General features: G+C 30.7%; 2 protein-coding genes across 4 annotated transcripts in view; one reads left to right on the top strand and one right to left on the bottom strand.

The window, feature by feature from the left end:
- Positions 1–15,499, bottom strand: part of wdr25 (WD repeat domain 25) — a 323,171-nt gene that overhangs the window by 161,324 nt on the left and 146,348 nt on the right. The window lies entirely within an intron of this gene.
- Positions 1–15,499, top strand: part of begain (brain-enriched guanylate kinase-associated) — a 156,920-nt gene that overhangs the window by 52,736 nt on the left and 88,685 nt on the right. The gene's annotated exons all lie outside the window — the stretch shown is intronic.

The raw sequence follows: 15,499 nt of genomic DNA, 5'->3' as shown, positions 1-15,499 counted from the left end.
GGCCTATACGTAAGGACCTAAAGAGAAAGTAAACATATATTTTCAAGAACTGCTCAACAATGATGCTGCAAACTGAAAATATGTATTTTTTACCACAGTCAGGTAAAGTAACATATCACAGTAGTCAACAATGACATGCAGTACAAATTAAAATCCGAGCCAAATAAAAAGTTTTTTTTTTTTAATCTGGAGATAAATAAAAATGACAGCATAGAGAATAGGCTACATGTGCAGATTTAGGCAATAGCAAGGTTTGAAAAAAAATCTGGAGATAAAGATGTGTGCATCACAATCCTAGTGTGTGTGTGTGTAAAGTGTGAAAATGGGTGTATCACAACCCTTATATGTGTGCAAGATGGGAAGGTGTGTGTAAAGCATTGTGTGTAATATTTCGCAAAAACTGTGAAGCAGAGTCTATGCCTAATATTAGGCAAATCTGCACAGTGGTTTTGTTTACTGTGTGTTGACTTTTGTTAATTGTGTGAACATTTAAAATGTAGTGAGTAATCAATTGGAAAAAACTGTAATATGCCTGTGGGGGGGGGGGGGGGGGGGGGGGGGGGGGGGGGGGGTGGCCTGCAGACCTGCAGCAAAGCGGGGTGTGCCAGGACCGGTTTCGAGATTAGTGACAGGTGCGTGGATGGCACACCTGGGCTGGTTTATCGGGATAAAGTTACGGTAAATAATGTAATCTCGAAACCGGTCCTGGCACAACCCGCTTCGCTGCAGGTCCGCAGGCCACACCCTGTCTCTGTAATAAATGCATGTACAATTTGCAAATTGTGGAAGACTTGCTCTTCCGGGTTCTTCAGACCACCAATTACGGACATGACCGCCTTGTTCATCTTTCTGAACAATGATTTATTTTGCAATAAATGTTTTTTGTGTTCGTTTCCAGTCATTTCTGTCTGTCTCGCCCTCACTCTCGTTCGTGCTCGAGTTTTCTCTCCACCTCCTTCCCGGCTGCTGCCCTTTAACAGAGCGACCGGTGATTAGATAAGCCAGCCCAGGTGTGTCATCCACGCACTTGTCGCTAATCTCGAAACCGGTCCTGGCACACCCCGCTTCGCTGCAGGTCCGCAGGCCACGCCCCCTCACAATGCCCTGTCTCTGAAATAAATACATGTAAAAAAAAAAAAAAAAATGTTGTAAAGTGACTGCAGGAATTAAGTTGTAACGTAATGAGTACAAAGTTGTCACATTATCACTATGTGTTTTGTTTAATTTGTTACATGTAACAAAATAAAAACTTTCTATAACAAGAATGAAGTTGGACTATCACAGGCGGTAATGTTATGATATTATGACATATAATTTCAAGTTAATGTCAAAACTCCAGTAGTGTGTTGTGTTGCGTTGTGTTGTTGTGTTGTGGTGTTGAAGTAGAGCAAATCAAAGTTGTGCTGCAGGCAGCCCGTGTTTGTATTTATGTATTTATGCTTACTTGGCTGCACAAGAGAAGACCAAGTGCTTTTCAAAAGACAAATATATCCACTTTCTAAAATGTCTACCGGTGGAGTTTATTGCTGTTTTTTGTAAATGTAAATCATTTTGCTCTCATTAGCGATTGCATTTCAATCAGCAGGAGCTATTTGAAAATGTATGATCACATGGGCATACATTGCAGCTGCATAAAAACAGATAAACAATATGAAAGGAAAGGGGTTTTTTTTTTATGTTAAGTCGGCGGGTTCGCATGTGGGAGGATAACAGATGCGCACGCACACACACACACACACACACACACATCATCATCATTACACTGATATATTGTGGAATAACTTCTGTGGTCAGCAAGTCAATATCTCAATATTCCTGCTGGCTTCTGCACTTTGAGGTGACTCTTTTGATTAAAAAAAAAAACTGCATGTTGAAGAAGGAAAATGTTTTTTATATGCTCTATGACTTTTGCCAAGGAGCTTAGGTTAGGTCAGGTTGCGTAAAGACGATGTCTACCAGGATTTGTTTAGGACTGTTAAATATTGGTATTTTAATGGCAGGTTCATTAGTTCAGAAAAACTTAAAATAAAATAAGGAAAAGGTTTACCTTTATACCTTTGCCAAGTGTCGTCAGACAGGGTGTACAGTTTCCCATCGTATTTTGGGGCCACACTGAAAACAAAGAAAATACTCAATCATTAATACATTAAAGATATTTAACAATCAGAGAAGAACATTTGAACATAAACGAACATTAACAAAATACGTGTATAGAATTGAGACTAAAAATAAGACTAAATGTATTGTAATGCTACAAGGATAGTTGGATTTTTCATCACAAACAGGAAGAAAAGTGTAACAGTTGGAAAAGTCGTAATGTTACTATTTTTATGAATAAGGTCATAATGTTACTTCTTTTGTGGATAAAGTCATAATATTAACATTTTTGCAAATAAAGTCGAAATGTTACAATTTTTGCGAATAAAGTCATGACGAGTTGCAATGTTGACAGAATCCAGTTGTATTTTTCAACACAAAAAAGAAGAAAAGTGCAACATTATTTGAAAAAGTCGTTATGTTTAAATGTTTGCAAATTAAGTCAAAATATCACAGTTTGTGCGAATGAAGTCATAATGTTACCATTTTTACCACTCACATCATAATGTTACAATTTTTGCGAATAAAGTCGTGATGTTACAATTTTTTCCACCAATGTTGTAATTTTACAATTTTTGCGAGGAAAAAAAAAAAAGTCAAAGAGTTGCAAAGTCAAAAGGATAGAGTTATATTTTTCGACCAAAAAAAAAGAAGAGAAGATAAACATTAGTTGAAAAAGTCGTAATGTTACAATTTTTGCAAACAAAGTCCTGTTACAGTGTGTGCGAATAAAGTCATAACGGCAAACGTTTTTGGGAATAAAATTGTAATGTTACGATTTTTGCAAATAAGGTTGTAATGTTACAATTTTTGCGACTAAAGTCATAATGTTAACATTTTTGCAAACAAAGTCGTAATGTTACGTTTGTAAATAAAGTCATGACGAGTTGCATTGTTAAAAGGATACAGTTGTTTTTTTGACACAAAAAAGAAGAAACGTGTTGAAAAAGTCATGTCATTTTTGCGAATAAAATTGTAATGTTACGATTTTTGCAAATAAGGTTGTAATGTTACAATTTTTGCGACTAAAGTCATAATGTTAACATTTTTGCAAACAAAGTCGTAATGTTACGTTTGTAAATAAAGTCATGACGGGTTGCATTGTTAAAAGGATAGTTGTTTTTTTGACACAAAAAAGAAGAAACGTGTTGAAAAAGTCATGTCATTTTTGCGAATAAAGTCGGGATGTTACAATTTTTTCCAACAAAGTTGTAATGTTACAATTTTTGCAAGAAAAAAAAAGTCATAAAAAGTTGCAAAGTTAAAAGGATACAGTTATATTTTTCGACACAAAAAAGAAGAGAAGTTAAACATTAGTTGAAAAAGTGGTAATGTTACAATTTTTGCGAGGAAAAAAAAAAAGTCAAAGAGTTGCAAAGTCAAAAGGATAGAGTTATATTTTTCGACCAAAAAAAAAGAAGAGAAGATAAACATTAGTTGAAAAAGTCGTAATGTTACAATTTTTGCAAACAAAGTCCTGTTACAGTGTGTGCGAATAAAGTCATAACGGCAAACGTTTTTGGGAATAAAATTGTAATGTTACGATTTTTGCAAATAAGGTTGTAATGTTACAATTTTTGCGACTAAAGTCATAATGTTAACATTTTTGCAAACAAAGTCGTAATGTTACGTTTGTAAATAAAGTCATGACGAGTTGCATTGTTAAAAGGATACAGTTGTTTTTTTGACACAGAAAAGAAGAAACGTGTTGAAAAAGTCATGTCATTTTTGCGAATAAAATTGTAATGTTACGATTTTTGCAAATAAGGTTGTAATGTTACAATTTTTGCGACTAAAGTCATAATGTTAACATTTTTGCAAACAAAGTCGTAATGTTACGTTTGTAAATAAAGTCATGACGAGTTGCATTGTTAAAAGGATAGTTGTTTTTTTGACACAAAAAAGAAGAAACGTGTTGAAAAAGTCATGTCATTTTTGCGAATAAAGTCGGGATGTTACAATTTTTTCCAACAAAGTTGTAATGTTACAATTTTTGCAAGAAAAAAAAAGTCATAAAAAGTTGCAAAGTTAAAAGGATACAGTTATATTTTTCGACACAAAAAAGAAGAGAAGTTAAACATTAGTTGAAAAAGTGGTAATGTTACAATTTTTGCGAGGAAAAAAAAAAAGTCAAAGAGTTGCAAAGTCAAAAGGATAGAGTTATATTTTTCGACCAAAAAAAAAGAAGAGAAGATAAACATTAGTTGAAAAAGTCGTAATGTTACAATTTTTGCAAACAAAGTCCTGTTACAGTGTGTGCGAATAGAGTCATAACGGCAAACGTTTTTGGGAATAAAATTGTAATGTTACAATTTTTGCAAATAAGGTTGTAATGTTACAATTTTTGCGACTAAAGTCATAATGTTAACATTTTTGCAAACAAAGTTGTAATGTTACGTTTGTAAATAAAGTCATGACGAGTTGCATTGTTAAAAGGATACAGTTGTTTTTTTGACACAAAAAAGAAGAAACGTGTTGAAAAAGTCATGTCATTTTTGCGAATAAAATTGTAATGTTACGATTTTTGCAAATAAGGTTGTAATGTTACAATTTTTGCGACTAAAGTCATAATGTTAACATTTTTGCAAACAAAGTCGTAATGTTACGTTTGTAAATAAAGTCATGACGGGTTGCATTGTTAAAAGGATAGTTGTTTTTTTGACACAAAAAAGAAGAAACGTGTTGAAAAAGTCATGTCATTTTTGCGAATAAAGTCGGGATGTTACAATTTTTTCCAACAAAGTTGTAATGTTACAATTTTTGCAAGAAAAAAAAAGTCATAAAAAGTTGCAAAGTTAAAAGGATACAGTTATATTTTTCGACACAAAAAAGAAGAGAAGTTAAACATTAGTTGAAAAAGTGGTAATGTTACAATTTTTGCGAGGAAAAAAAAAAAGTCAAAGAGTTGCAAAGTCAAAAGGATAGAGTTATATTTTTCGACCAAAAAAAAGAAGAGAAGATAAACATTAGTTGAAAAAGTCGTAATGTTACAATTTTTGCAAACAAAGTCCTGTTACAGTGTGTGCGAATAAAGTCATAACGGCAAACGTTTTTGGGAATAAAATTGTAATGTTACGATTTTTGCAAATAAGGTTGTAATGTTACAATTTTTGCGACTAAAGTCATAATGTTAACATTTTTGCAAACAAAGTCGTAATGTTACGTTTGTAAATAAAGTCATGACGAGTTGCATTGTTAAAAGGATACAGTTGTTTTTTTGACACAGAAAAGAAGAAACGTGTTGAAAAAGTCATGTCATTTTTGCGAATAAAATTGTAATGTTACGATTTTTGCAAATAAGGTTGTAATGTTACAATTTTTGCGACTAAAGTCATAATGTTAACATTTTTGCAAACAAAGTCGTAATGTTACGTTTGTAAATAAAGTCATGACGAGTTGCATTGTTAAAAGGATAGTTGTTTTTTTGACACAAAAAAGAAGAAACGTGTTGAAAAAGTCATGTCATTTTTGCGAATAAAGTCGGGATGTTACAATTTTTTCCAACAAAGTTGTAATGTTACAATTTTTGCAAGAAAAAAAAAGTCATAAAAAGTTGCAAAGTTAAAAGGATACAGTTATATTTTTCGACACAAAAAAGAAGAGAAGTTAAACATTAGTTGAAAAAGTCGTAATGTTACAATTTTTGCGAGGAAAGAAAAAAAATTCAAAGAGTTGCAAAGTCAAAAGGATAGAGTTATATTTTTCGACCAAAAAAAAGAAGAGAAGATAAACATTAGTTGAAAAAGTCGTAATGTTACAATTTTTGCAAACAAAGTCCTGTTACAGTGTGTGCGAATAAAGTCATAACGGCAAACGTTTTTGGGAATAAAATTGTAATGTTACGATTTTTGCAAATAAGGTTGTAATGTTACAATTTTTGCGACTAAAGTCATAATGTTAACATTTTTGCAAGCAAAGTTGTAATGTTACGTTTGTAAATAAAGTCATGACGAGTTGCATTGTTAAAAGGATACAGTTGTTTTTTTGACACAAAAAAGAAGAAACGTGTTGAAAAAGTCATGTCATTTTTGCGAATAAAATTGTAATGTTACGATTTTTGCAAATAAGGTTGTAATGTTACAATTTTTGCGACTAAAGTCATAATGTTAACATTTTTGCAAACAAAGTCGTAATGTTACGTTTGTAAATAAAGTCATGACGAGTTGCATTGTTAAAAGGATAGTTGTTTTTTTGACACAAAAAAGAAGAAACGTGTTGAAAAAGTCATGTCATTTTTGCGAATAAAGTCGGGATGTTACAATTTTTTCCAACAAAGTTGTAATGTTACAATTTTTGCAAGAAAAAAAAAGTCATAAAAAGTTGCAAAGTTAAAAGGATACAGTTATATTTTTCGACACAAAAAAGAAGAGAAGTTAAACATTAGTTGAAAAAGTTGTACCGGTATTGTTACAATTTTTGCAAAGTCCTAATGTTACAGTGTGTGTGAATAAAGTCATAACGGCAAAAGTTATTGCGAATAAAATTGTAATGTTACGATTTTTGCAAATAAGGTTGTAATGTTACAATTTTTGCAAACAGTCGTAATGTTACGTTTGTAAATAAAGTCATGACGAGTTGCAATGTTAAAAGGATACAGCTGTTTTTTTGACACAAAAAGGAGAAACGTGTAACATTAGTTGAAAAAGTCTTGTAATTTTTGCGGATAAAGTTGTGATGTTAGAATTTTTTCCAACAAAGTCGTAATGTAACAATTTTTGCAAGAAAAAGAAAAGTCATAAAAAGTTACAAAGTTAAAAGGATACAGTTATATTTTTCGATACAAAAAAGAAGAGAAGTTAAACATTAGTTGAAAAAGTCGTAATGTTACAATTTTTGCAAACAAAGTCCTAATGTTACAGTGTGTGCAAATAAAGTCATAACGGCAAAAGTTTTTGCGAATAAAATTGTAATGTTACGATTTTTACAAATAAGGTTGTAATGTTACAATTTTTGCAAACAAAGTCGTAATGTTACGTTTGTAAAGAAAGTCATGACGAGTTGCAATGTTAAAAGGATACAGTTGTTTTTTTGACACACAAAAAGAAGAAACGTGTAATATTAGTTGAAAAAGTCATAATTTTTGCGAATAAAGTCGTGATGTTAGAATTTTTTCCAATAAAGTCGTAATGTTACAATTTTTGCAAACAAAGTCCTAATGTTACAGTGTGTGCAAATAAAGTCAGAACGGCAAAAGTTTTTGCGAATAAAATTGTAATGTTACGATTTTTGCAAATAAGGTTGTAATGTTACAATTTTTGCAAACAAAGTCGTAATGTTACGTTTGTAAATAAAGTCATGACGAGTTGCAATGTTAAAAGGAGACAGTTGTTTTTTCGACACAAAAAAGAAGAAACGTGTAACATTAGTTGAAAAAGTCATGTAATTTTTGCGAATAAAGTCGTGATGTTAGAATTTTTTCCAACAAAGTCGTAATGTTACAATTTTTGCAAGAAAAAAAAAAAGTCATAAAAAGTTGCAAAGTTAAAAGGATACGGTTATATTTTTCGACACAAAAAAGAAGGGAAGCTAAACATTAGTTGAAAAAGTCGTAATGTTACAATTTTTGCAAACAAAGTCCCAATGTTACAGTGTGTGCAAATAAAGTCATAACGGCAAAAGTGTTTGCGAAAAAAATTGTAATGTTACCATTTTTTCAAATAAAGTCGCAATGTTACAATTTTTGCGACTAAAGTCAAAATGTTAAAATGTTTGCAAACAAAGTCGTAATGTTACGTTTGTAAATAACGTCATGACGAGTTGCAATGTTAAAAGGATACAGCTGGTTTTTTGACACAAAAAAGAAGAAACGTGTAACATTAGTTGAAAAAGTCATGTAATTTTTGCGGATAAAGTTGTGATGTTAGAATTTTTTCCAACAAAGTCGTAATGTAACAATTTTTGCAAGAAAAAGAAAAGTCATAAAAAGTTGCAAAGTTAAAAGGATACAGTTATATTTTTCGATACAAAAAAGAAGAGAAGTTAAACATTAGTTGAAAAAGTCGTAATTCTACAATTTTTGCAAACAAAGTCCTAATGTTACAGTGTGTGCAAATAAAGTCATAACGGCAAAAGTTTTTGCGAATAAAATTGTAATGTTACGATTTTTGCAAACAGTCGTAATGTTACGTTTGTAAAGAAAGTCATGACGAGTTGCAATGTTAAAAGGATACAGTTGTTTTTTTGACACACAAAAAGAAGAAACGTGTAATATTAGTTGAAAAAGTCATATAATGTTTGCGAATAAAGTCGTGATGTTAGAATTTTTTCTAATAAAGTCGTAATGTTACAATTTTTGCAAACAAAGTCCTAATGTTACAGTGTGTGCAAATAAAGTCAGAACGGCAAAAGTTTTTGCGAATAAAATTGTAATGTTACGATTTTTGCAAATAAGGTTGTAATGTTACAATTTTTGCAAACAAAGTCGTAATGTTACGTTTGTAAAGAAAGTCATGACGAGTTGCAATGTTAAAAGGATACAGTTGTTTTTTTGACACACAAAAAGAAGAAACGTGTAATATTAGTTGAAAATGTCATATCATTTTTGCGAATAAAGTCGGGATGTTACAAATTTTTCCAACAAAGTCGTAATGTTACAATTTTTGCGGAAAAAAAAGTAATAAAGAGTTGCAATGTTAAAAGGATACAGTTATATTTTTCGACACAAAAAAGAAGAGAAGTTAAACATTAGTTGAAAAAGTGGTAATGTTACAATTTTTGCAAACAAAGTCCTAATGTTACAGTGTGTGCGAATAAAGTCATAACGGCAAAAGTTTTTGCGAATAAAATTGTAATGTTACGATTTTTGCAAATAAGGTTGTAATGTTACAATTATTGCAAACAAAGTTGTAATGTTACGTTTGTAAATAAAGTCATGACGAGATGCAATGTTAAAAGGATACAGCTGTTTTTTTGACACAAAAAAGAAGAAACGTGTAACATTAGTTGAAAAAGTCATGTAATTTTTGCGAATAAAGTCGTGATGTTAGAATTTTTTCCAACAAAGTCGTAATGTTACAATTTTTGCAAACAAATTCCTAATGTTACAGTGTGTGCAAATAAAGTCATAACGGCAAAAGTTTTTGCGAATAAAATTGTAATGTTACGATTTTTGCAAATAAGGTTGTAATGTTACAATTTTTGCAAACAAAGTCGTAATGTTACGTTTGTAAATAAAGTCATGACAAGTTGCAATGTTAAAAGGATACAATTGTTTTTTCGACACAAAAAAGAAGAAACGTTTAACATTAGTTGAAAAAGTCATATCATTTTTGCAAATAAAGTCGGGATTGTCACAAATTTTTCCAACAAAGTCATAATGTTACAATTTTTGCAAGAAAAAAAAAAGTCATAAAAAGTTGCAAAATTAAAAGGATACAGTTATATTTTTCGATACAAAAAAGAAGAGAAGTTAAACATTAGTTGAAAAAGTCGTAATGTTACAATTTTTGCAAACAAAGTCCTAATGTTACAGTGTGTGCGAATAAAGTCATAACGGCAAAAGTTTTTGCGAATAAAATTGTAATGTTACGATTTTTGCAAATAAGGTTGTAATGTTACAATTTTTGCAAACAAAGTCGTAATGTTACGTTTGTAAATAAAGTCATGACGAGTTGCAATGTTAAAAGGAGACAGTTGTTTTTTCGACACAAAAAAGAAGAAACGTGTAACATTAGTTGAAAAAGTCATGTAATTTTTGCGAATAAAGTCGTGATGTTAGAATTTTTTCCAACAAAGTCGTAATGTTACAATTTTTGCAAGAAAAAAAAAAAGTCATAAAAAGTTGCAAAGTTAAAAGGATACGGTTATATTTTTCGACACAAAAAAGAAGGGAAGCTAAACATTAGTTGAAAAAGTCGTAATGTTACAATTTTTGCAAACAAAGTCCCAATGTTACAGTGTGTGCAAATAAAGTCATAACGGCAAAAGTGTTTGCGAAAAAAATTGTAATGTTATCATTTTTTCAAATAAAGTCGCAATGTTACAATTTTTGCGACTAAAGTCAAAATGTTAAAATGTTTGCAAACAAAGTCGTAATGTTACGTTTGTAAATAAAGTCATGACGAGTTGCAATGTTAAAAGGATACAGCTGTTTTTTTGACACAAAAAAGAAGAAACGTGTAACATTAGTTGAAAAAGTCATGTAATTTTTGCGGATAAAGTTGTGATGTTAGAATTTTTTCCAACAAAGTCGTAATGTAACAATTTTTGCAAGAAAAAGAAAAGTCATAAAAAGTTGCAAAGTTAAAAGGATACAGTTATATTTTTCGATACAAAAAAGAAGAGAAGTTAAACATTAGTTGAAAAAGTCGTAATGTTACAATTTTTGCAAACAAAGTCCTAATGTTACAGTGTGTGCAAATAAAGTCATAACGGCAAAAGTTTTTGCGAATAAAATTGTAATGTTACGATTTTTGCAAACAGTCGTAATGTTACGTTTGTAAAGAAAGTCATGACGAGTTGCAATGTTAAAAGGATACAGTTGTTTTTTTGACACACAAAAAGAAGAAACGTGTAATATTAGTTGAAAAAGTCATGTAATTTTTGCGAATAAAGTCGTGATGTTAGAATTTTTTCCAACAAAGTCGTAATGTTACAATTTTTGCAAGAAAAAAAAAAAGTCATAAAAAGTTGCAAAGTTAAAAGGATACGGTTATATTTTTCGACACAAAAAAGAAGGGAAGCTAAACATTAGTTGAAAAAGTCGTAATGTTACAATTTTTGCAAAGAAAGTCCCAATGTTGCAGTGTGTGCAAATAAAGTCATAACGGCAAAAGTGTTTGCGAAAAAAATTGTAATGTTATCATTTTTTCAAATAAAGTCGCAATGTTACAATTTTTGCGACTAAAGTCAAAATGTTAAAATGTTTGCAAACAAAGTCGTAATGTTACGTTTGTAAATAAAGTCATGACGAGTTGCAATGTTAAAAGGATACAGCTGTTTTTTTGACACAAAAAAGAAGAAACGTGTAACATTAGTTGAAAAAGTCATGTAATTTTTGCGGATAAAGTTGTGATGTTAGAATTTTTTCCAACAAAGTCGTAACGTAACAATTTTTGCAAGAAAAAGAAAAGTCATAAAAAGTTGCAAAGTTAAAAGGATACAGTTATATTTTTCGATACAAAAAAGAAGAGAAGTTAAACATTAGTTGAAAAAGTCGTAATGTTACAATTTTTGCAAACAAAGTCCTAATGTTACAGTGTGTGCAAATAAAGTCATAACGGCAAAAGTTTTTGCGAATAAAATTGTAATGTTACGATTTTTGCAAACAGTCGTAATGTTACGTTTGTAAAGAAAGTCATGACGAGTTGCAATGTTAAAAGGATACAGTTGTTTTTTTGACACACAAAAAGAAGAAACGTGTAATATTAGTTGAAAAAGTCATATAATTTTTGCGAATAAAGTCGTGATGTTAGAATTTTTTCCAATAAAGTCGTAATGTTACAATTTTTGCAAACAAAGTCCTAATGTTACAGTGTGTGCAAATAAAGTCAGAACGGCAAAAGTTTTTGCGAATAAAATTGTAATGTTACGATTTTTGCAAATAAGGTTGTAATGTTACAATTTTTGCAAACAAAGTCGTAATGTTACGTTTGTAAATAAAGTCATGACGAGTTGCAATGTTAAAAGGATAAAGTTGTTTTTTCGACACAAAAAAGAAGAAACGTGTAACATTAGTTGAAAAAGTCATGTAATTTTTGCGAATAAAGTCGTGATGTTAGAATTTTTTCCAACAAAGTCGTAATGTTACAATTTTTGCAAGAAAAAAAAAAAGTCATAAAAAGTTGCAAAGTTAAAAGGATACGGTTATATTTTTCGACACAAAAAAGAAGGGAAGCTAAACATTAGTTGAAAAAGTCGTAATGTTACAATTTTTGCAAACAAAGTCCCAATGTTACAGTGTGTGCAAATAAAGTCATAACGGCAAAAGTGTTTGCGAAAAAAATTGTAATGTTACCATTTTTTCAAATAAAGTCGCAATGTTACAATTTTTGCGACAAAAGTCAAAATGTTAAAATGTTTGCAAACAAAGTCGTAATGTTACGTTTGTAAATAAAGTCATGACGAGTTGCAATGTTAAAAGGATACAGCTGGTTTTTTGACACAAAAAAGAAGAAACGTGTAACATTAGTTGAAAAAGTCATGTAATTTTTGCGGATAAAGTTGTGATGTTAGAATTTTTTCCAACAAAGTCGTAATGTAACAATTTTTGCAAGAAAAAGAAAAGTCATAAAAAGTTGCAAAGTTAAAAGGATACAGTTATATTTTTCGATACAAAAAAGAAGAGAAGTTAAACATTAGTTGAAAAAGTCGTAATGTTACAATTTTTGCAAACAAAGTCCTAATGTTACAGTGTGTGCAAATAAAGTCATAACGGCAAAAGTTTTTGCGAATAAAATTGTAATGTTACGATTTTTGCAAACAGTCGTAATGTTACGTTTGTAAAGAAAGTCATGACGAGTTGCAATGTTAAAAGGATACAGTTGTTTTTTTGACACACAAAAAGAAGAAACTTGTAATATTAGTTGAAAAAGTCATATAATGTTTGCGAATAAAGTCGTGATGTTAGAATTTTTTCCAATAAAGTCGTAATGTTACAATTTTTGCAAACAAAGTCCTAATGTTACAGTGTGTGTGAATAAAGTCATAACGGCAAAAGTTATTGCGAATAAAATTGTAATGTTACGATTTTTGCAAATAAGGTTGTAATGTTACAATTTTTGCAAACAAAGTCGTAATGTTACGTTTGTAAATAAAGTCATGACGAGTTGCAATGTTAAAAGGATAAAGTTGTTTTTTCGACACAAAAAAGAAGAAACGTTTAACATTAGTTGAAAATGTCATATCATTTTTGCGAATAAAGTCGGGATGTTACAAATTTTTCCAACAAAGTCGTAATGTTACAATTTTTGCGGAAAAAAAAGTAATAAAGAGTTGCAATGTTAAAAGGATACAGTTATATTTTTCGACACAAAAAAGAAGAGAAGTTAAACATTAGTTGAAAAAGTGGTAATGTTACAATTTTTGCAAACAAAGTCCTAATGTTACAGTGTGTGCGAATAAAGTCATAACGGCAAAAGTTTTTGTGAATAAAATTGTAATGTTACGATTTTTGCAAATAAGGTTGTAATGTTACAATTATTGCAAACAAAGTTGTAATGTTACGTTTGTAAATAAAGTCATGACGAGATGCAATGTTAAAAGGATACAGCTGTTTTTTTGACACAAAAAAGAAGAAACGTGTAACATTAGTTGAAAAAGTCATGTAATTTTTGCGAATAAAGTCGTGATGTTAGAATTTTTTCCAACAAAGTCGTAATGTTACAATTTTTGCAAACAAAGTCCTAATGTTACAGTGTGTGCAAATAAAGTCATAACGGCAAAAGTTTTTGCGAATAAAATTGTAATGTTACGATTTTTGCAAATAAGGTTGTAATGTTACAATTTTTGCAAACAAAGTCGTAATGTTACGTTTGTAAATAAAGTCATGACAAGTTGCAATGTTAAAAGGATACAATTGTTTTTTCGACACAAAAAAGAAGAAACGTTTAACATTAGTTGAAAAAGTCATATCATTTTTGCAAATAAAGTCGGGATTGTCACAAATTTTTCCAACAAAGTCGTAATGTTACAATTTTTGCAAGAAAAAAAAAGTCATAAAAAGTTGCAAAATTAAAAGGATACAGTTATATTTTTCGATACAAAAAAGAAGAGAAGTTAAACATTAGTTGAAAAAGTCGTAATGTTACAATTTTTGCAAACAAAGTCCTAATGTTACAGTGTGTGCGAATAAAGTCATAACGGCAAAGGTTTTTGCGAATAAAATTGTAATGTTACAATTTTTGCAAATAAGGTTGTAATGTTACAATTTTTGCAAACAAAGTCGTAATGTTATGTTTGTAAATAAAGTCATGACGAGTTGCAATGTTAAAAGGAGACAGTTGTTTTTTCGACACAAAAAAGAAGAAACGTGTAACATTAGTTGAAAAAGTCATGTAATTTTTGCGAATAAAGTCGTGATGTTAGAATTTTTTCCAACAAAGCCGTAATGTTACAATTTTTGCAAGAAAAAAAAAAGTCATAAAAAGTTGCAAAGTTAAAAGGATACGGTTATATTTTTCGACACAAAAAAGAAGGGAAGCTAAACATTAGTTGAAAAAGTCGTAATGTTACAATTTTTGCAAACAAAGTCCCAATGTTACAGTGTGTGCAAATAAAGTCATAACGGCAAAAGTGTTTGCGAAAAAAATTGTAATGTTACCATTTTTTCAAATAAAGTCGCAATGTTACAATTTTTGCGACTAAAGTCAAAATGTTAAAATGTTTGCAAACAAAGTCGTAATGTTACGTTTGTAAATAAAGTCATGACGAGTTGCAATGTTAAAAGGATACAGTTGTTTTTTGGACACAAAAAACAAGAAACAGCTTTTGTTGTAAAATTCTGGTGACTGAGCTGCCAGTTTTTGAAGTGAAATGATTTGTATTTTTTAAATATATTGTTAATGTATTTTATATATATATATATATATATATATATATATATATATATATATATATATATATATATATATACATACACATGTATATATATATATATATAGGGCAACAATAACTGCGATGTGGCCCTCAATGAAAACCAGTTTGACACCCCTGTAGTAGTACATTACTTTCGTGAGAGCTATATTTTTATGAAAACTGAGGTTTTTATCAAATAAATAAGATTTTATTCTTGTAAAAAAATTTCACTACAGACTTTTTTTCTTGGAATATTACAACTTTACTCTTGTGAAATGTTTTCTGTATTCTTGAAAAAAGTCTGACGTATTTTCTTTCCAATTTATTCTCGTAAATAAACGGTTTTAGTCTTGTAAAACTTACCTTTTGTCTCATGTAATATTATGACTTTTTTCCTGTAGTATTACACCTTTATTCTTGTAAAAGCTAAAGTTTGCCCCCATGATTATATGACTTTAAATCTTTGGTGGAGGTCAACTGTCGTTTCAAGGGTAAGTACAGTACAGGCCAAAAGTTTGGACACACCTTCTCCTCATTCAATGCGTTTTCTTTATTTTCATGACTATTTACATTGTAGATTGTCACTGAAGGCATCAAAACTAGAAATGAACACATGTGGAGTTATGTACTTAACAAAAAAAGGTGAAATATTCTAGTTTAGGGACGGCGTGGCGCAGTGGGAGAGTGGCCGTGCGCGACCCGAGGGTCCCTGGTTCAATCCCCACCTAGTACCAACCTCGTCATGTCCGTTGTGTCCTGAGCAAGACACTTCACCCTTGCTCCTGATGGGTGCTGGTAGCGCCTTGCATGGCAGCTCCCTCCATCAGTGTGTGAATGTGTGTGTCCATCCATCCATCTTCTTCCGCTTATCCGAGGTCGGGTCGCGGGG

The sequence above is a fragment of the Nerophis lumbriciformis genome, linkage group LG08 (assembly GCF_033978685.3).
Source record: "Nerophis lumbriciformis linkage group LG08, RoL_Nlum_v2.1, whole genome shotgun sequence".
In the NCBI taxonomy this organism is placed as follows: domain Eukaryota; kingdom Metazoa; phylum Chordata; class Actinopteri; order Syngnathiformes; family Syngnathidae; genus Nerophis; species Nerophis lumbriciformis.
The sequence above is the reverse complement of the archived record's forward strand: the minus strand, read 5'-3'. Positions and strand labels throughout refer to the sequence as shown.